General features: G+C 49.0%; 1 long non-coding RNA gene across 1 annotated transcript; it reads right to left on the bottom strand.

Moving 5' to 3' along the window:
* Positions 1-17093: 17093 nt before the first annotated feature.
* On the bottom strand, positions 17094-20300 carry LOC138676725 (uncharacterized). Its single transcript, XR_011320816.1, has 2 exons — positions 19480-20300; positions 17094-17781 (listed from the first exon to the last, which is right to left on the bottom strand). It is a non-coding gene; the product is annotated as an uncharacterized lncRNA (long non-coding RNA).
* Positions 20301-22459: the final 2159 nt, after the last annotated feature.

The following is a 22459-nucleotide window of genomic DNA, read 5'->3' as shown; positions in this document are numbered from 1 at the left end:
TCACATTGCTGTCCCTCCATTTGCAGTCCTCACATTGCTGTGTGCACGATGTAGTGGTCACTCTATATGCAGCCCTCACATTGCCGTGTGCACGATGTAGTGGTCCCTCCATACGCAGCCCTCACATTGCCGTGTGCACGATGTAGTGGTCCCTCCATACGCAGCTCTCACATTGCCGTGTGCACGATGTAGTGGTCCCTCCATACTCAGCCCTCACATTGCCGTGTGCATGATGTAGTGGTCTCTCCATATGCAGCCCTCACATTGCCGTGTGCACGATGTAGTGGTCTCTCTATACTCAGCCCTCACATTGCCGTGTGCACGATTTAGTGGTCTCTCTATACTCAGCCCTCACATTGCCGTGTGCACGATGTAGTGGTCTCTCCATACTCAGCCCTCACATTGCCGTGTGCACGATGTAGTGGTCCCTCCATACGCAGCCCTCACATTGCCGTGTGCACGATGTAGTGGTCTCTCCATACTCAGCCCTCACATTGCCGTGTGCACGATGTAGTGGTCTCTCCATACTCAGCCCTCACATTGCCGTGTGCACGATGTAGTGGTCCCTCCATACGCAGCCCTCACATTGCCGTGTGCACGATATAGTGGTCTCTCCATACTCAGCGCTCACATTGCCGTGTGCACGATGTAGTGGTCCCTCCATACGCAGCCCTCACATTGCCGTGTGCACGATGTAGTGGTCCCTCCATAAGCAGCCCTCACATTGCCGTGTGCACGATGTAGTGGTCTCTCCATACTCAGCTCTCACATTGCCGTGTGCACGATGTAGTGGTCTCTCTATACTCAGCCCTCACATTGCCGTGTGCACGATGTAGTGGTCTTTCCATACTCAGCGCTCACATTGCCGTGTGCACGATGTAGTGGTCCCTCCATACGCAGCCCTCACATTGCCGTGTGCACGATGTAGTGGTCCCTCCATAAGCAGCCCTCACATTGCCGTGTGCACGATGTAGTGGTCTCTCCATACTCAGCTCTCACATTGCCGTGTGCACGATGTAGTGGTCTCTCTATACTCAGCCCTCACATTGCCGTGTGCACGATGTAGTGGTCTCTCCATACTCAGCCCTCACATTGCCGTGTGCACGATGTAGTGGTCTCTCTAAACTCAGCCCTCACATTGTCGTGTGCACAATGTAGTGATCTCTCCATACTCAGCCCTCACATTGCCGTGTGCACGATGTAGTGGTCCCTCCATACGCAGCCCTCACATTGCCGTGTGCAAGATGTAGTGGTCTCTCCATACTCAGCCCTCACATTGCCGTGTGCACGATGTAGTGGTCTCTCCATACGCAGCCCTCACATTGCCGTGTGCACGATGTAGTGGTCTCTCTATACTCAGCCCTCACATTGCCGTGTGCACGATGTAGTGGTCTCTCCATACTCAGCCCTCACATTGCCGTGCGCACGATGTAGTGGTCTCTCCATACTCAGCCCTTACATTGCCGTGTGCACGATGTAGTGGTCTCTCTAAACTCAGCCCTCACATTGTCGTGTGCACAATGTAGTGGTCTCTCCATACTGAGCCCTCACATTGCCGTGTGCACGATGTAGTGGTCTCTCCATACGCAGCCCTCACATTGCCGTGTGCAGGATGTAGTGGTCTCTCTATACTCAGCCCTCACATTGCCGTGTGCACGATGTAGTGGTCTCTCTATACTCAGCCCTCACATTGCCGAGTGCACGATGTAGTGGTCTCTCTATACTCAGCCCTCACATTGCCGAGTGCACGATGTAGTGGTCTCTCTATACTCAGCCCTCACATTGCTGTGTGCACGATGTAGTGGTCCCTCCATATGCAGCCCTCACATTGCCGTGTGCACGATGTAGTGGTCCTCCATACGCAGCCCTCACATTGCTGTCCCTCCATACGCAGCCCTCACATTGCTGTGTGCACGATGTAGTGGTCCCTCCATACGCAGCCCTCACATTGCCGTGTGCACGATGTAGTGGTCTCTCCATACACAGCCCTCACATTGCCGTGTGCACGATGTAGTGGTCTCTCCTTACTCAGCCCTCACATTGCCGTGTGCACGATGTAGTGGTCCCTTCATACGCAGCCCTCACATTGCCGTGTGCACGATGTAGTGGTCTCTCCATGCTCAGCCCTCACATTGCCGTGTGCACGATGTAGTGGTCCCTCCATACGCAGCCCTCACATTGCTGTGTGCACGATGTAGTGGTCTCTCCATACTCAGCCCTCACATTGCCGTGTGCACGATGTAGTGGTCTCTCCATACTCAGCCCTCACATTGCCGTGTGCACGATGTAGTGGTCTCTCCATACTCAGCCCTCACATTGCCGTGTGCACGATGTAGTGGTCTCTCCATACGCATCCCTCACATTGCCGTGTGCACGATGTAGTGGTCCCTCCATACGCAGCCCTCACATTGCCGTGTGCATGATGTAGTGGTCTCTCCATACGCAGCCCTCACATTGCCGTGTGCACGATGTAGTGGTCTCTCTATACTCAGCCCTCACATTGCTGTGTGCACGATGTAGTGGTCTCTCCATACTCAGCCCTCACATTGCCGTGTGCACGATGCAGTGGTCTCTCCATACGCAGCCCTCATATTGCCGTGTGCACGATGTAGTGGTCCCTCCATACTCAGCCCTCACATTGCTGTGTGCACGATGTAGTGGTCCCTCCATACGCAGCCCACACATTGCCGTGTGCAGGATGTAGTGGTCCCTCCATACGCAGCCCTCACATTGCTGTCCCTCCATACACAGCCCTCACATTGCTGTGTGCACGATGTAGTGGTCTCTCCATACTGAGCCCTCACATTGCCGTGTGCACGATGTAGTGGTCCCTCCATACGCAGCCCTCACATTGCCGTGTGCACGATGTAGTGGTCTCTCCATACTCAGCCCTCACATTGCCGTGTGCACGATGTAGTGGTCTCTCCATACGCATCCCTCACATTGCCGTGTGCACGATGTAGTGGTCCCTCCATACGCAGCCCTCACATTGCCGTGTGGACGATGTAGTGGTCCCTCCATACGCAGCACTCACATTGCCGTGTGCTCGATATAGTGGTCTCTCCATACACAGCCCTCACATTGCCGTGTGCACAATTTAGTGGTCTCTCCATACTCAGTCCTCACATTGCCGTGTGCACGATGTAGTGGTCCCTTCATACGCAGCCCTCACATTGCCTTGTGCACGATGTAGTGGTCCCTCCATACTCAGCCCTCACATTGTCGTGTGCACGATGTAGTGGTCCCTTCATACGCAGCCCTCACATTGCCTTGTGCACGATGTAGTGGTCCCTCCATACTCAGCCCTCACATTGCCGTGTGCACGATGTAGTGGTCCCTCCATACTCAGCCTTCACATTGCCGTGTGCACGATGTAGTGGTCTCTCCATACACAGCCCTCACATTGCCGTGTGCACGATGTAGTGGTCTCTCCATACTCAGCCCTCACATTGCTGTGTGCACAATGTAGTGGTCCCTCCATACGCAGCCCACACATTGCCGTGTGCAGGATGTAGTGGTCCCTCCATACGCAGCCCTCACATTGCTGTCCCTCCATACGCAGCCCTCACATTGCTGTGTGCACGATGTAGTGGTCCCTCTATATGCAGACCTCACATTGCGGTGTGCTCGATATAGTGGTCTCTCCATACACAGCCCTCACATTGCCGTGTGCACAATTTAGTGGTCTCTCCATACTCAGCCCTCACATTGCCGTGTGCACGATGTAGTGGTCCCTTCATACGCAGCCCTCACATTGCCTTGTGCACGATGTAGTGGTCCCTCCATACTCAGCCCTCACATTGTCGTGTGCACGATGTAGTGGTCCCTTCATACGCAGCCCTCACATTGCCTTGTGCACGATGTAGTGGTCCCTCCATACTCAGCCCTCACATTGCCGTGTGCACGATGTAGTGGTCCCTCCATACTCAGCCTTCACATTGCCGTGTGCACGATGTAGTGGTCTCTCCATACACAGCCCTCACATTGCCGTGTGCACGATGTAGTGGTCTCTCCATACTCAGCCCTCACATTGCTGTGTGCACAATGTAGTGGTCCCTCCATACGCAGCCCACACATTGCCGTGTGCAGGATGTAGTGGTCCCTCCACACGCAGCCCTCACATTGCTGTCCCTCCATACGCAGCCCTCACATTGCTGTGTGCACGATGTAGTGGTCCCTCTATATGCAGACCTCACATTGCGGTGTGCACGGTGTTGTGGTCCCTCCATACGCAGCCCTCACATTGCCGTGTGCACGATGTAGTGGTCCCTCCATACTCAGCCCTCACATTGCTGTGTGCACGATGTAGTGGTCTCTCCATACGCAGCCCTCACATGGCCGTGTGCAGGATGTAGTGGTCCCTCCATACGCAGCCCTCACATTGCTGTCCCTCCATACGCAGCCCCTCACATTGCTGTGTGCACGATGTAGTGGTCCCTCCATACGCAGCCCTCACATTGCCGTGTGCACGATGTAGTGGTCTCTCCATACACAGCCCTCACATTGCCATGTGCACGATGTAGTGGTCTCTCCATACTCAGCCCTCACATTGCCGTGTGCACGATGTAGTGGTCCCTTCATACACAGCCCTCACATTGCCTTGTGCACGATGTAGTGGTCCCTCCATACTCAGCCCTCACATTGCCGTGTTCACGATGTAGTGGTCTCTCCATACTCAGCCCTCACATTGCTGTGTGCACAATATAGTGGTCACTCCATACGCAGCCCTCACATTGCCGTCTGCAGGATGTAGTGGTCCCTCCATACGCAGCCCTCACATTGCTGTCCCTCCATTTGCAGTCCTCACATTGCTGTGTGCACGATGTAGTGGTCACTCCATACTCAGCGTTCACATTGCCGTGTGCACGATGTAGTGGTCCCTCCATACGCAGCTCTCACATTGCCGTGTGCACGATGTAGTGGTCCCTCCATACTCAGCCCTCACATTGCCGTGTGCATGATGTAGTGGTCTCTCCATACGCAGCCCTCACATTGCCGTGTGCACGATGTAGTGGTCTCTCTATACTCAGCCCTCACATTGCCGTGTGCACGATTTAGTGGTCTCTCTATACTCAGCCCTCACATTGCCGTGTGCACGATGTAGTGGTCTCTCCATACTCAGCCCTCACATTGCCGTGTGCACGATGTAGTGGTCCCTCCATACGCAGCCCTCACATTGCCGTGTGCACGATGTAGTGGTCTCTCCATACTCAGCCCTCACATTGCCGTGTGCACGATGTAGTGGTCTCTCCATACTCAGCCCTCACATTGCCATGTGCACGATGTAGTGGTCCCTCCATACGCAGCCCTCACATTGCCGTGTGCACGATGTAGTGGTCTCTCCATACTCAGCGCTCACATTGCCGTGTGCACGATGTAGTGGTCTCTCCATACGCATCCCTCACATTGCCGTGTGCACGATGTAGTGGTCCCTCCATAAGCATGCCCTCACATTGCCGTGTGCACGATGTAGTGGTCCCTCCATACGCAGCCCTCACATTGCCGTGTGCACCATGTAGTGGTCTCTCCATACACAGCCCTCACATTGCCGTGTGCACAATGTAGTGGTCTCTCCATACTCAGCCCTCACATTGCTGTGTGCACGATGTAGTGGTCCCTTCATACGCAGCCCTCACATTGCCTTGTGCACGAAGTAGTGGTCCCTCTATACTCAGCCCTTCCATTGCCGTGTGCACGATGTAGTGGTCCCTCCATACTCAGCCTTCACATTGCCGTGTGCACGATGTAGTGGTCTCTCCATACACAGCCCTCACATTGCCGTGTGCACGATGTAGTGGTCTCTCCATACTCAGCACTCACATTGCTGTGTGCACGATGTAGTGGTCCCTCCATACTCAGCCTTCACATTGCCGTGTGCACGATGTAGTGGTCTCTCCATACACAGCCCTCACATTGCCGTGTGCACGATGTAGTGGTCTCTCCATACTCAGCCCTCACATTGCTGTGTGCACAATGTAGTGGTCCCTCCATACGCAGCCCACACATTGCCGTGTGCAGGATGTAGTGGTCCCTCCATACGCAGCCCTCACATTGCTGTCCCTCCATACGCAGCCCTCACATTGCTGTGTGCACGATGTAGTGGTCCCTCTATATGCAGACCTCACATTGCGGTGTGCACGGTGTTGTGGTCCCTCCATACGCAGCCCTCACATTGCCGTGTGCACGATGTAGTGGTCCCTCCATACTCAGCCCTCACATTGCTGTGTGCACGATGTAGTGGTCTCTCCATACGCAGCCCTCACATGGCCGTGTGCAGGATGTAGTGGTCCCTCCATACGCAGCCCTCACATTGCTGTCCCTCCATACGCAGCCCCTCACATTGCTGTGTGCACGATGTAGTGGTCCCTCCATACGCAGCCCTCACATTGCCGTGTGCACGATGTAGTGGTCTCTCCATACACAGCCCTCACATTGCCATGTGCACGATGTAGTGGTCTCTCCATACTCAGCCCTCACATTGCCGTGTGCACGATGTAGTGGTCCCTTCATACACAGCCCTCACATTGCCTTGTGCACGATGTAGTGGTCCCTCCATACTCAGCCCTCACATTGCCGTGTTCACGATGTAGTGGTCTCTCCATACTCAGCCCTCACATTGCTGTGTGCACAATATAGTGGTCACTCCATACGCAGCCCTCACATTGCCGTGTGCAGGATGTAGTGGTCCCTCCATACGCAGCCCTCACATTGCTGTCCCTCCATTTGCAGTCCTCACATTGCTGTGTGCACGATGTAGTGGTCACTCCATACTCAGCGTTCACATTGCCGTGTGCACGATGTAGTGGTCCCTCCATACGCAGCTCTCACATTGCCGTGTGCACGATGTAGTGGTCCCTCCATACTCAGCCCTCACATTGCCGTGTGCATGATGTAGTGGTCTCTCCATACGCAGCCCTCACATTGCCGTGTGCACGATGTAGTGGTCTCTCTATACTCAGCCCTCACATTGCCGTGTGCACGATTTAGTGGTCTCTCTATACTCAGCCCTCACATTGCCGTGTGCACGATGTAGTGGTCTCTCCATACTCAGCCCTCACATTGCCGTGTGCACGATGTAGTGGTCCCTCCATACGCAGCCCTCACATTGCCGTGTGCACGATGTAGTGGTCTCTCCATACTCAGCCCTCACATTGCCGTGTGCACGATGTAGTGGTCTCTCCATACTCAGCCCTCACATTGCCATGTGCACGATGTAGTGGTCCCTCCATACGCAGCCCTCACATTGCCGTGTGCACGATGTAGTGGTCTCTCCATACTCAGCGCTCACATTGCCGTGTGCACGATGTAGTGGTCTCTCCATACGCATCCCTCACATTGCCGTGTGCACGATGTAGTGGTCCCTCCATAAGCATGCCCTCACATTGCCGTGTGCACGATGTAGTGGTCCCTCCATACGCAGCCCTCACATTGCCGTGTGCACGATGTAGTGGTCTCTCCATACACAGCCCTCACATTGCCGTGTGCACAATGTAGTGGTCTCTCCATACTCAGCCCTCACATTGCTGTGTGCACGATGTAGTGGTCCCTTCATACGCAGCCCTCCCATTGCCTTGTGCACGAAGTAGTGGTCCCTCTATACTCAGCCCTTCCATTGCCGTGTGCACGATGTAGTGGTCCCTCCATACTCAGCCTTCACATTGCCGTGTGCACGATGTAGTGGTCTCTCCATACACAGCCCTCACATTGCCGTGTGCACGATGTAGTGGTCTCTCCATACTCAGCACTCACATTGCTGTGTGCACGATGTAGTGGTCCCTCCATACGCAGCCCTCACATTGCTGTCCCTCCATACGCAGCCCTCACATTGCTGTGTGCACGATGTAGTGGTCCCTCCATACGCAGCCCTCACATTGCCGTGTGCAGGATGTAGTGGTCCCTCCATACGCAGCCCTCACATTGCTGTCCCTCCATACGCAGCCCTCACATTGCTGTGTGCACGATGTAGTGGTCCCTCAATACGCAGCCCTCACATTGCTGTGTGCACGATGCAGTGGTCTCTCCATACACAGCCCTCACATTGCCGTGTGCACGATGTAGTGGTCTCTCCACACTCAGCCCTCACATTGCCGTGTGCACGATGCAGTGGTCTCTCCATACGCAGCCCTCATATTGCCGTGTGCACAATGTAGTGGTCCCTCCATACTCAGCCCTCACATTGCTGTGTGCACGATGTAGTGGTCCCTCCATACGCAGCCCTCACATTGCCGTGTGCAGGATGTAGTGGTTCCTCCATACGCAGCCCTCACATTGCTGTCCCTCCATACGCAGCCCTCACATTGCTGTGTGCACGATGAAGTGGTCTCTCCATACTCAGCCCTCACATTGCCGTGTGCACAATGTAGTGGTCCCTCCATACGCAGCCCTCACATTGCCGTGTGCACGATGTAGTGGTCTCTCCATACTCAGCCCTCACATTGCCGAGTGCACGATGTAGTGGTCTCTCTATACGCATCCCTCACATTGCCGTGTGCACGATGTAGTGGTCCCTCCATACGCAGCCCTCACATTGCCGTGTGCACGATGTAGTGGTCCCTCCATACGCAGCCCTCACATTGCCGTGTGCTCGATATAGTGGTCTCTCCATACACAGCCCTCACATTGCCGTGTGCACAATGTAGTGGTCTCTCCATACTCAGCCCTCACATTGCCGTGTGCACGATGTAGTGGTCCCTTCATACGCAGCCCTCACATTGCCTTGTGCACGATGTAGTGGTCCCTCCATACTCAGCCCTCACATTGCCGTGTGCACGATGTAGTGGTCCCTCCATACGCAGCCCTCACATTGCCGTGTGCAGGATGTAGTGGTCTCTCCATACGCATCCCTCACATTGCCGTGTGCACGATGTAGTGGTCCCTCAATACGCAGCCCTCACATTGTCGTGTGCACGATGTAGTGGTCCCTCCATACGCAGCCCTCACATTGCCGTGTGCACGATGTAGTGGTCTCTCCATACACAGCCCTCACATTGCCGTGTGCACAATGTAGTGGTCTCTCCATACTCAGCCCTCACATTGCTGTGTGCACGATGTAGTGGTCCCTTCATACGCAGCCCTCACATTGCCTTGTGCACGATGTAGTGGTCCCTCTATACTCAGCCCTTCCATTGCCGTGTGCACGATGTAGTGGTCCCTCCATACTCAGCCTTCACATTGCCGTGTGCACGATGTAGTGGTCTCTCCATACACAGCCCTCACATTGCCGTGTGCACGATGTAGTGGTCTCTCCATACTCAGCCCTCACATTGCTGTGTGCACGATGTAGTGGTCCCTCCACACGCAGCCCTCACATTGCCGTGTGCAGGATGTAGTGGTCCCTCCATACGCAGCCCTCACATTGCTGTCCCTCCATACGCAGCCCTCACATTGCTGTGTGCACGATGTAGTGGTCCCTCCATACGCAGCCCTCACATTGCCGTGTGCAGGATGTAGTGGACCCTCCATACGCAGCCCTCATATTGCTGTCCCTCCATACGCAGCCCTCACATTGCTGTGTGCACGATGAGTGGTCCCTCAATACGCAGCCCTCACATTGCTGTGTGCACGATGTAGTGGTCTCTCCATACTCAGCCCTCACATTGCCGTGTGCACGATGCAGTGGTCTCTCCATACGCAGCCCTCATATTGCCGTGTGAACGATGTAGTGGTCCCTCCATACTCAGCCCTCACATTGCTGTGTGCACGATGTAGTGGTCCCTCCATACGCAGCCCTCACATTGCCGTGTGCAGGATGTAGTGGTCCCTCCATACGCAGCCCTCACATTGCTGTCCCTCCATACGCAGCCCTCACATTGCTGTGTGCACGATGTAGTGGTCCCTCAATACGCAGCCCTCACATTGCTGTGTGCACGATGTAGTGGTCTCTCCATACACAGCCCTCAAATTGCTGTGTGCACGATGTAGTGGTCTCTCCATACACAGCTCTCACATTGCCGTGTGCACGATGTAGTGGTCTCTCCATACTCAGCCCTCACATTGCCGTGTGCACGATGTAGTGGTCTCTCCATACGCAGCCCTCACATTGCCGTGTGCACGATGTAGTGGTCCCTCCATACTCAGCCCTCACATTGCCATGTGCACGATGTAGTGGTCTCTCCATACTCAGCCCTCACATTGCCGTGTGCAGGATGTAGTGGTCCCTTCATACACAGCCCTCACATTGCCTTGTGCACGATGTAGTGGTCCCTCCATACTCAGCCCTCACATTGCCGTGTTCACGATGTAGTGGTCTCTCCATACTCAGCCCTCACATTGCTGTGTGCACGATATAGTGGTCACTCCATACGCAGCCCTCACATTGCCGTGTGCAGGATGTAGTGGTCCCTCCATACGCAGCCCTCACATTGCTGTCCCTCCATTTGCAGTCCTCACATTGCTGTGTGCACGATGTAGTGGTCACTCCATACTCAGCGTTCACATTGCCGTGTGCACGATGTAGTGGTCCCTCCATACGCAGCTCTCACATTGCCGTGTGCACGATGTAGTGGTCCCTCCATACTCAGCCCTCACATTGCCGTGTGCATGATGTAGTGGTCTCTCCATACGCAGCCCTCACATTGCCGTGTGCACGATGTAGTGGTCTCTCTATACTCAGCCCTCACATTGCCGTGTGCACGATTTAGTGGTCTCTCTATACTCAGCCCTCACATTGCCGTGTGCACGATGTAGTGGTCTCTCCATACTCAGCCCTCACATTGCCGTGTGCACGATGTAGTGGTCCCTCCATACGCAGCCCTCACATTGCCGTGTGCACGATGTAGTGGTCTCTCCATACTCAGCCCTCACATTGCCGTGTGCACGATGTAGTGGTCTCTCCATACTCAGCCCTCACATTGCCATGTGCACGATGTAGTGGTCCCTCCATACGCAGCCCTCACATTGCCGTGTGCACGATGTAGTGGTCTCTCCATACTCAGCGCTCACATTGCCGTGTGCACGATGTAGTGGTCTCTCCATACGCATCCCTCACATTGCCGTGTGCACGATGTAGTGGTCCCTCCATAAGCATGCCCTCACATTGCCGTGTGCACGATGTAGTGGTCCCTCCATACGCAGCCCTCACATTGCCGTGTGCACGATGTAGTGGTCTCTCCATACACAGCCCTCACATTGCCGTGTGCACAATGTAGTGGTCTCTCCATACTCAGCCCTCACATTGCTGTGTGCACGATGTAGTGGTCCCTTCATACGCAGCCCTCACATTGCCTTGTGCACGAAGTAGTGGTCCCTCTATACTCAGCCCTTCCATTGCCGTGTGCACGATGTAGTGGTCCCTCCATACTCAGCCTTCACATTGCCGTGTGCACGATGTAGTGGTCTCTCCATACACAGCCCTCACATTGCCGTGTGCACGATGTAGTGGTCTCTCCATACTCAGCACTCACATTCCTGTGTGCACGATGTAGTGGTCCCTCCATACGCAGCCCTCACATTGCCGTGTGCAGGATGTAGTGGTCCCTCCATACGCAGCCCTCACATTGCTGTCCCTCCATACGCAGCCCTCACATTGCTGTGTGCACGATGTAGTGGTCCCTCCATACGCAGCCCTCACATTGCCGTGTGCAGGATGTAGTGGTCCCTCCATACGCAGCCCTCACATTGCTGTCCCTCCATACGCAGCCCTCACATTGCTGTGTGCACGATGTAGTGGTCCCTCAATACGCAGCCCTCACATTGCTGTGTGCACGATGCAGTGGTCTCTCCATACACAGCCCTCACATTGCCGTGTGCACGATGTAGTGGTCTCTCCACACTCAGCCCTCACATTGCCGTGTGCACGATGCAGTGGTCTCTCCATACGCAGCCCTCATATTGCCGTGTGCACGATGTAGTGGTCCCTCCATACTCAGCCCTCACATTGCTGTGTGCACGATGTAGTGGTCCCTCCATACGCAGCCCTCACATTGCCGTGTGCAGGATGTAGTGGTTCCTCCATACGCAGCCCTCACATTGCTGTCCCTCCATACGCAGCCCTCACATTGCTGTGTGCACGATGAAGTGGTCTCTCCATACTCAGCCCTCACATTGCCGTGTGCACAATGTAGTGGTCCCTCCATACGCAGCCCTCACATTGCCGTGTGCACGATGTAGTGGTCTCTCCATACTGAGCCCTCACATTGCCGAGTGCACGATGTAGTGGTCTCTCTATACGCATCCCTCACATTGCCGTGTGCACAATGTAGTGGTCCCTCCATACGCAGCCCTCACATTGCCGTGTGCACGATGTAGTGGTCCCTCCATACGCAGCCCTCACATTGCCGTGTGCTCGATATAGTGGTCTCTCCATACACAGCCCTCACATTGCTGTGTGCACAATGTAGTGGTCTCTCCATACTCAGCCCTCACATTGCCGTGTGCACGATGTAGTGGTCCCTTCATACGCAGCCCTCACATTGCCTTGTGCACGATGTAGTGGTCCCTCCATACTCAGCCCTCACATTGCCGTGTGCACGATGTAGTGGTCCCTCCATACTCAGCCTTCACATTGCCATGTGCACGATGTAGTGGTCTCTCCATACACAGCCCTCACATTGCCGTGTGCATGATGTAGTGGTCTCTCCATACGCAGCCCTCACATTGCCGTGTGCACGATGTAGTGGTCTCTCCATACTCAGCCCTCACATTGCCGTGTGCACGATGTAGTGGTCTCTCCATACTCAGCCCTCACATTGCCGTGTGCACGATGTAGTGGTCCCTCCATACGCAGCCCTCACATTGCCGTGTGCACGATGTAGTGGTCTCTCCATACTCAGCCCTCACATTGCCGTGTGCACGATGTAGTGGTCCCTCCATACGCAGCCCTCACATTGCCGTGTGCACGATGTGGTGGTCTCTCCATACGCATCCCTCACATTGCCGTGTGCACGATGTAGTGGTCCCTCCATACGCAGCCCTCACATTGTCGTGTGCACGATGTAGTGGTCCCTCCATACGCAGCCCTCACATTGCCGTGTGCACGATGTAGTGGTCTCTCCATACACAGCCCTCACATTGCCGTGTGCACAATGTAGTGGTCTCTCCATACTCAGCCCTCACATTGCTGTGTGCACGATGTAGTGGTCCCTTCATACGCAGCCCTCACATTGCCTTGTGCACGATGTAGTGGTCCCTCTATACTCAGCCCTTCCATTGCCGTGTGCACGATGTAGTGGTCCCTCCATACTCAGCCTTCACATTGCCGTGTGCACGATGTAGTGGTCTCTCCATACACAGCCCTCACATTGCCGTGTGCACGATGTAGTGGTCTCTCCATACTCAGCCCTCACATTGCTGTGTGCACGATGTAGTGGTCCCTCCACACGCAGCCCTCACATTGCCGTGTGCAGGATGTAGTGGTCCCTCCATACGCAGCCCTCACATTGCTGTCCCTCCACACGCAGCCCTCACATTGCTGTGTGCACGATGTAGTGGTCCCTCCATACGCAGCCCTCACATTGCCGTGTGCAGGATGTAGTGGTCCCTCCATACGCAGCCCTCATATTGCTGTCCCTCCATACGCAGCCCTCACATTGCTGTGTGCACGATGAGTGGTCCCTCAATACGCAGCCCTCACATTGCTGTGTGCACGATGTAGTGGTCTCTCCATCCTCAGCCCTCACATTGCCGTGTGCACGATGCAGTGGTCTCTCCATACGCAGCCCTCATATTGCCGTGTGAACGATGTAGTGGTCCCTCCATACTCAGCCCTCACATTGCTGTGTGCACGATGTAGTGGTCCCTCCATACGCAGCCCTCACATTGCCGTGTGCAGGATGTAGTGGTCCCTCCATACGCAGCCCTCACATTGCTGTCCCTCCATACGCAGCCCTCACATTGCTGTGTGCACGATGTAGTGGTCCCTCAATACGCAGCCCTCACATTGCTGTGTGCACGATGTAGTGGTCTCTCCATACACAGCCCTCAAATTGCTGTGTGCACGATGTAGTGGTCTCTCCATACACAGCTCTCACATTGCCGTGTGCACGATGTAGTGGTCTCTCCATACTCAGCCCTCACATTGCCGTGTGCACGATGTAGTGGTCTCTCCATACGCAGCCCTCACATTGCCGTGTGCACGATGTAGTGGTCCCTCCATACTCAGCCCTCACATTGCTGTGTGCACGATGTAGTGGTCCCTCCACACGCAGCCCTCACATTGCCGTGTGCAGGATGTAGTGGTCCCTCCATATGCAGCCCTCACATTGCTGTCCCTCCATACGCAGCCCTCACATTGCTGTGTGCACGATGTAGTGGTCCCTCAATATGCAGCCCTCACATTGCTGTGTGCACGATGTAGTGGTCTCTCCATACTCAGCCCTCACATTGCCGTGTGCACGATGTAGTGGTCTCTCCATACTCAGCCCTCACATTGCCGTGTGCACAATGTAGTGGTCTCTGTTAAAAATCGTTATTGCGCAAAAATATCTAATCAAGACTTAACCAGATGCGTTATTCTTAAAAGAAAAATGTCATGATATTCTGACGAAAGTATAGTGGTTTATTGAGTTATCCACCATCGCAGCAAAAACATAAAAGGTAGATGAAACAATTACAAACAGAGTGTCCATGTGTAGATATCAGCGCTTCTCCTGTTACTCATCTTTCCAGGGTCCTGAATGGTAGAAGTCATCTGTCTGTGTGAAAGTCTGAAGTCATCATGGCATGGAGTAGCCAACAGCTGTTGTTCCTCGTGTCCTGTCCCATGTCCATGGAGAATGATGGTGAAGGAAGGGAGGTGACCGTCCCACGTGACAAAAAGCCCCCCACCCTCCTTAGAGATGTTATTTATATGGTTTCTACAGATCACGTGTCTTCTGTATATGGAGTTAACTTATACTCTGAGCTACATACACAGAAATAGCTTTTCATAGTGTCAGCAAGAAGCAATGTGCTCAGTACAGAATAAAAATAAGAATAATTAATATTTAACAATTCCCCCTTTTGAGGGTGACAGACATTGATTGGAACCCTCAAATTAAAATATTAATAAAATCTACTTTCTTCTTTGGCAAAATGATGTAATAAATAATATTATTAATAATAATATCGTTATATGTTCTCAATAATATAATGATATGTAAATTCATGTTATGGTAGGCCGTGACTAATATTCATATAAAATATATATTATACTTCCCTATATCTACTTGAAGCATCTCAGGTGTGATGTCATCTGATGTCATCTGGTCTTCATCTTGGTTCTTCTTCTTGGTTCTTTCAAACAATCTTTAATATGTCTTTTGTAATAGATGATAACATGTAGATATGTAGAGACCGTGTGTCATGTGTCAATCAAAGTCCATAAATTCAAATGTTGATAAAAAAACAAAGTCCGTAGATGAAATGTAGCTTTAATATCTGTGCAGTGTCACCTTTAGAGACCTGGACTTACGTTGGCTCGCCTTGGAAATCATCTGGAATCCTCATATCGTCCGCACTGGTCTTGGGACAGGTGTGACGTCTTTGGTCAGCACAGCAAGGGTTACATTGACTCTTCCTTGCCAAACATAGCACCATAACCAGTCCTTAGTGCACAGGACACATGTCAGGGTTGTAGCGGCCTGACAATTACCTGAGTGTTCACCAGCTTTCATGGAAGTCTTATAGGTGATAGGAAACCACTGGAACGTAATAACACAGTTCATCTTTGATACTGTACTCAGTTGTCAGTGATGGATGCAGTTGTAGTTGTCAGTAGTGACATGAATTGTATTTGACACAGTCTATTATCATTCAGATATCATAGCATTGTTACCTTGTGGAACTTCTGGATAACGGCTTTTCTTCTTGTAACTTTTAAGAATCAATTGAATTTAGAAAAATGTAAAATCTTTATTAACGTCTTTAGTATCTTGATTGAAGTCTTCATTCCCTATTCTATACCAAATCTGGTAATTTTCCTAACTTATAATATCACAGCGTACCATAGCAATCAGTAATATTATCCATATAATTATTAAATTATATTAAAATGGAATTTATATTTGGGAAATAAAATAATAATAATAATAATAAATGATAGTATATTATTAACCATATTCTTCATGTGATTGGACATTTTTATGTCATAGGTGTAATTTCTTTTTGAACCCATAGATGTCAGTATGTCTTATGTAACAAGTGCTGATATTTATTATTAAAACTTTATTAATTTATGTTCAGTAGACCAATAATATGTAAGTATGTATAGCCATGAACCAAAATAAGTATATATATGAATAAATGAATGAGTGAAAGAATGAATTGTTGTATTTAACTCAGAATTGAAACATTTCTTATATAATGAAACCATATGATCACTATATTTGATCAAGCAATATTCTTGTAGACATTACTCTATTAAATATTGATTTTTCCTTGATGAAAAATAAGAATGAAAAATAAAAATTGAAAGAAAAGTGGAAAAAAATGAAAAATAAAAATGAGAATAAAAAATAAAAATAAGGCCTTTATATGTTGATGACAAATGCTGAGATTGTTTCAGTAACACATTCCCTTAATACTTCCTCATGTAGATGTTGTCATAACCTTGGATCACCAAAATATTGAAATTATGCAGCTTTGCATATAATACCCTTCATTAGAGAAAAAAATGATATTTATAATATTTATTGTTATTGTACCCAATAATACCTTATTAATATTTCTTCTTTATTAAAATGTGTGAAGAAGAGGTATTGATGAAATGTGATGATGTGATCAGGATCAAAAACACATTTCCCCCTTAATATCAAAAAATATTATTTTATGAAAAAATTAATTTGTAAAAACCCAAGTGAAAAATCATTATTTTTAGAACTGTCATATCAGCTTGTGCCATATATTTATTTGAAGATGCGTACTTATCTATGTAACTATAAAAAAAAACACTGAATATCATAAAATTATAATTTGGAAAAATTATTCTAAATGTAGGTTTTCTAGAAAAATCATATTGATGTATTATTGTACTTATTAAATAATAATCACCAAAGAAATATATGTTGCATAATAATATTTAAATATATCTTAATATTCTAATAATTTAACTGAATCCTATTATTATTATTTTTTTTTTTTTAAACACACAGTTGTTGGTTTTTTTTTCTGACATACCATAAATCATGAGGCCTCAGTCAAACTGTGCATACACATTCCACATTCCACATTCCACGCTCTGGTCACTCTTACATTGGATTCACCCTTAGCAGCTGCCCATACACTTCTCTGTTACCTGTCACTCAAACTGTGACACACATAGACGTTCACAATACATTTCACATACAAAGAATAAAAAACATGTATATTAACCCAAAATATTGTATCCTAATTATCAATCAATGCGCATTGTAATCTATTAAATTTAGTATTCTAATATTCCTTTGAATATTCCCCAAATATTATGTAACAGTATGTTTTAACCTATAGAAAGGACTCCTCCATTTACAAGAAACCCGAGTTGAATGTTTCAACACTATTTCGGTACAAGCCTGTAACTAAGACCCTTTGAATGTAAGGCTGAGGAAAATTCCTAAAATTAAAAACAAGGCTATATGATATTTCTTAACTCACATATGTCACACCATGCACCATGCAGTGGGAGGAAAAAAAAAACACGTTTTAGATTATTACAGAAAGAAAATTTACATGTAGTACACACATTTTTAGGTTGTTAGATATATTATTTATTTTGTTAGTGTTAAATATATATAAAAATCATGCAGTTAATATAACTTCCTGTGTGAATAAGACATAAATTCATGAAACAGGTATTTTTTGTTCAATCCTCGCTTTGAAAGTAAAATTCTAAGGGAAATGGAAGATAAAGGTTAATTTCATATTTATTTCAAAACAAAATAATTTAAATATCTTATACATATGTATATATTTAATAAATGTATTTAATTGTAATTCTAAATATTTTTTACTGGAGTAAATTTTAATTATTTCACTATATATATAAAAATGCAGTTAATATAATCTCTACTTATACAAATATGCTACAGTATTTACTGTATACTATATTAATATATGTAACTGCAGAATTATATTGAATAAAATAATTACATATTAATAAATAATACATTGTATAACTCATCATATAATATAATTACATATTTAGCCAATTCCTATCCCAAAATGTAACTCTCTGTCGATTATCTGAAATGCTTTATTTAGTAAGGTCAGTTTTAACCCTATGGACTCTTTGAAGAACTGCTGTGATAATGGAGTGTTCAGCTGAGCTCCCCCTGGGATACTCACCTGCTTCCGTCTGTCAGTTTCCGCCATCTTTAGAGACAGATCTGAGCCTTCAGATTTTAAATCTTTCAGAGAAATTTCTTTAATAGACTCCTGAATCTTTTCATACGGTTTGTAACAAATATGTAATTTTCTTCGTACTTCATAGATTTGATTTTGGATCAGATTTGAAGATTTTGATTTTGGCTTTTGATAAGATTGAATTCTGACTGGTTTCAAAAACTTAGTAAAATGTGTTTTCCTTTCAAGATTCTCGTGTTTTCTAGAAAAATCAAGGGATTGGGCGCATTCGTATAAAGAATTTTTCTGTGTAGCAATTATACGAGATACAGGATTTAAGAATTTAAACTTGTTTACAAAACAATTTATCATGGATTGTTGATTCAAATTCGTACAGACCAATTTATAAATCCTTTCAAAAATGGCCATAAAAGTAAACGTACATTCTTCCCGGCCAATCTTCAATTTTAGAAGAATATCAAGATCTGGATAATTTTCTTTCAATCCACAGAAAATCAAAATTCTTAATCTTTCTACATCAGTCATCTTTTCGTGGAACTCATCAGTCTGCATTTTTAGTGAGAGTCTTCTGGAGAAGATTACCGGAAGCCAAATTTTAAACAAATTATTTCTCTGCACATTAGTCAAATCAAACTTATCAGCAAAACTCTCAAATATCTCTGAATTTCTGCACACATGGATTTTGTCATCATATGCAGGAATGGTTTTGCATAATTTTAGCAGAATTTTCCTAGATTTAAGTTGGAGTTGGGCCTCTGAGTCGTCTATTTTTAAGGGCAATGGTACATCTGTCCCTCGTAGATCATCTTTGTCAATTGTCATGTCTCCTTCACTTCCTCCATCTTGTTTTTCATCTTGTGTCACAAAGTCAATGTCACTTTGGGTGGTCATCGTCATTACAGATACGTGTGTCACATCTTTCTCACTCTTCTCATTACAGTCAATCTTGGGAACATCATTAGTTTCCTTAGAAATTCTTTCTACACTGTCTTTTTTGGACTTCTCTATGACAAACTCGTTAAATACATAAACCATATGTAAGATATTTTTAAGTTGCTCTTTTTCTTTTTTCTTAGACATTAGCTTACAATCTAAATTCAAATTCGCGGTTCTGCATTCTGAAAATAAATTAGACTAAAATATTTCTAAGCTAGATCCGTACAAACTTACAAAGTCTATCTGACTTGATTTAGCATATGAATTTATCAAATCCATTTGTCTTACCTTGAAATCTCAGCTTGTAGTTCCTTTGCTTTTACAACGCTGGGCTCCGGACTTCAGCACGGCTATTTTTAGCACGTCTGTTCTTCAGCACTACCAGTGCTTGCTGTCAATCCGTACAACACCTGTTAGTCTCCGTCATTCGTAGGTTCTTGTGAGATCTTTGTGACTTGAAATTTTGAAGTGGAATTCCTGAATACTTGCACAATCTAGCGGAACTCTTCTGTCTTCCCCCGTGTGCAAGAAGAAGGAAATTCACGCAAAAATAGCACAAAAAATCAAAACTGGCTGGCTTGGCCAAATGTTAAAAATCGTTATTGCGCAAAAATATCTAATCAAGACTTAACCAGATGCGTTATTCTTAAAAGAAAAATGTCATGATATTCTGACGAAAGTATAGTGGTTTATTGAGTTATCCACCATCGCAGCAAAAACATAAAAGGTAGATGAAACAATTACAAACAGAGTGTCCATGTGTAGATATCAGCGCTTCTCCTGTTACTCATCTTTCCAGGGTCCTGAATGGTAGAAGTCATCTGTCTGTGTGAAAGTCTGAAGTCATCATGGCATGGAGTAGCCAACAGCTGTTGTTCCTCGTGTCCTGTCCCATGTCCATGGAGAATGATGGTGAAGGAAGGGAGGTGACCGTCCCACGTGACAAAAAGCCCCCCACCCTCCTTAGAGACGTTATTTATATGGTTTCTACAGATCACGTGTCTTCTGTATATGGAGTTAACTTATACTCTGAGCTACATACACAGAAATAGCTTTTCATAGTGTCAGCAAGAAGCAATGTGCTCAGTACAGAATAAAAATAAGAATAATTAATATTTAACAGTCTCTCCATACGCAGCCCTCACATTGCCGTGTGCACGATGTAGTGGTCCCTCCATACTCAGCCCTCACATTGCTGTGTGCACGATGTAGTGGTCCCTCCACACGCAGCCCTCACATTGCCGTGTGCAGGATGTAGTGGTCCCTCCATATGCAGCCCTCACATTGCTGTCCCTCCATACGCAGCCCTCACATTGCTGTGTGCACGATGTAGTGGTCCGTCAATATGCAGCCCTCACATTGCCGTGTGCACGATGTAGTGGTCCCTCCATACTCAGCCCTCACATTGCTGTGTGCACGATGTAGTGGTCCCTCCACACGCAGCCCTCACATTGCCGTGTGCAGGATGTAGTGGTCCCTCCATATGCAGCCCTCACATTGCTGTCCCTCCATACGCAGCCCTCACATCGCTGTGTGCACGATGTAGTGGTCCCTCAATATGCAGCCCTCACATTGCCGTGTGCACGATGTAGTGGTCTCTCTATACTCAGCCCTCACATTGCCGTGTGCACGATATAGTGGTCTCTCTATACTCAGCCCTCACATTGCCGTGTGCACGATGTAGTGGTCTCTCCATACTCAGCCCTCACATTGCCGTGTGCACGATGTAGTGGTCCCTCCATACGCAGCCCTCACATTGCCGTGTGCACGATGTAGTGGTCTCTCCATACTCAGCCCTCACATTGCCGTGTGCACGATGTAGTGGTCCCTCCATACGCAGCCCTCACATTGCCTTGTGCACGATGTAGTGGTCTCTCCATACTCAGCCCTCACATTGCCGCGTGCACGATGTAGTGGTCTCTCCATACGCATCCCTCACATTGCCGTGTGCACGATGTAGTGGTCCCTCCATACGCAGCCCTCACATTGTCGTGTGCACGATGTAGTGGTCCCTCCATACGCAGCCCTCACATTGCCGTGTGCACGATGTAGTGGTCTCTCCATACACAGCCCTCACATTGCCGTGTGCACAATGTAGTGGTCTCTCCATACTCAGCCCTCACATTGCTGTGTGCACGATGTAGTGGTCCCTTCATACGCAGCCCTCACATTGCCTTGTGCACGATGTAGTGGTCCCTCTATACTCAGCCCTTCCATTGCTGTGTGCACGATGTAGTGGTCCCTCCATACTCAGCCTTCACATTGCCGTGTGCACGATGCAGTGGTCTCTCCATACACAGCCCTCACATTGCCGTGTGCACGATGTAGTGGTCTCTCCATACTCAGCCCTCACATTGCTGTGTGCACGATGTAGTGGTCCCTCCATACGCAGCCCTCACATTGCCGTGTGCAGGATGTAGTGGTCCCTCCATACGCAGCCCTCACATTGCTGTCCCTCCATACGCAGCCCTCACATTGCTGTGTGCACGATGTAGTGGTCCCTCCATACGCAGCCCTCACATTGCCGTGTGCAGGATGTAGTGGTCCCTCCATACGCAGCCCTCACATTGCTGTGTGCACGATGTAGTGGTCCCTCAATACGCAGCCCTCACATTGCTGTGTGCACGATGTAGTGGTCTCTCCATACTCAGCCCTCACATTGCCGTGTGCACGATGCAGTGGTCTCTCCATACGCAGCCCTCATATTGCCGTGTGAACGATGTAGTGGTCCCTCCATACTCAGCCCTCACATTGCTGTGTGCACGATGTAGTGGTCCCTCCATACGCAGCCCTCACATTGCCGTGTGCAGGATGTAGTGGTCCCTCCATACGCAGCCCTCACATTGCTGTCCCTCCATACGCAGCCCTCACATTGCTGTGTGCACGATGTAGTGGTCCCTCCATACGCAGCCCTCAGATTGCCGTGGGCAGGATGTAGTGGTCCCTCCATACGCAGCCCTCACATTGCTGTCCCTCCATACGCAGCCCTCACATTGCTGTGTGCACGATGTAGTGGTCCCTCAATACGCAGCCCTCACATTGCTGTGTGCACGATGCAGTGGTCTCTCCATACACAGCCCTCACATTGCCGTGTGCACGATGTAGTGGTCTCTCCATACTCAGCCCTCACATTGCCGTGTGCACGATGCAGTGGTCTTTCCATACGCAGCCCTCATATTGCCGTGTGCACGATGTAGTCGTCCCTCCATACTCAGCCCTCACATTGCTGTGTGCACGATGTAGTGGTCCCTCCATACGCAGCCCTCAC

Source organism: Ranitomeya imitator, chromosome 1 (genome assembly GCF_032444005.1).
Source record: "Ranitomeya imitator isolate aRanImi1 chromosome 1, aRanImi1.pri, whole genome shotgun sequence".
Taxonomy (NCBI): Eukaryota; Metazoa; Chordata; class Amphibia; order Anura; family Dendrobatidae; genus Ranitomeya; species Ranitomeya imitator.
The sequence above is the reverse complement of the archived record's forward strand: the minus strand, read 5'-3'. Positions and strand labels throughout refer to the sequence as shown.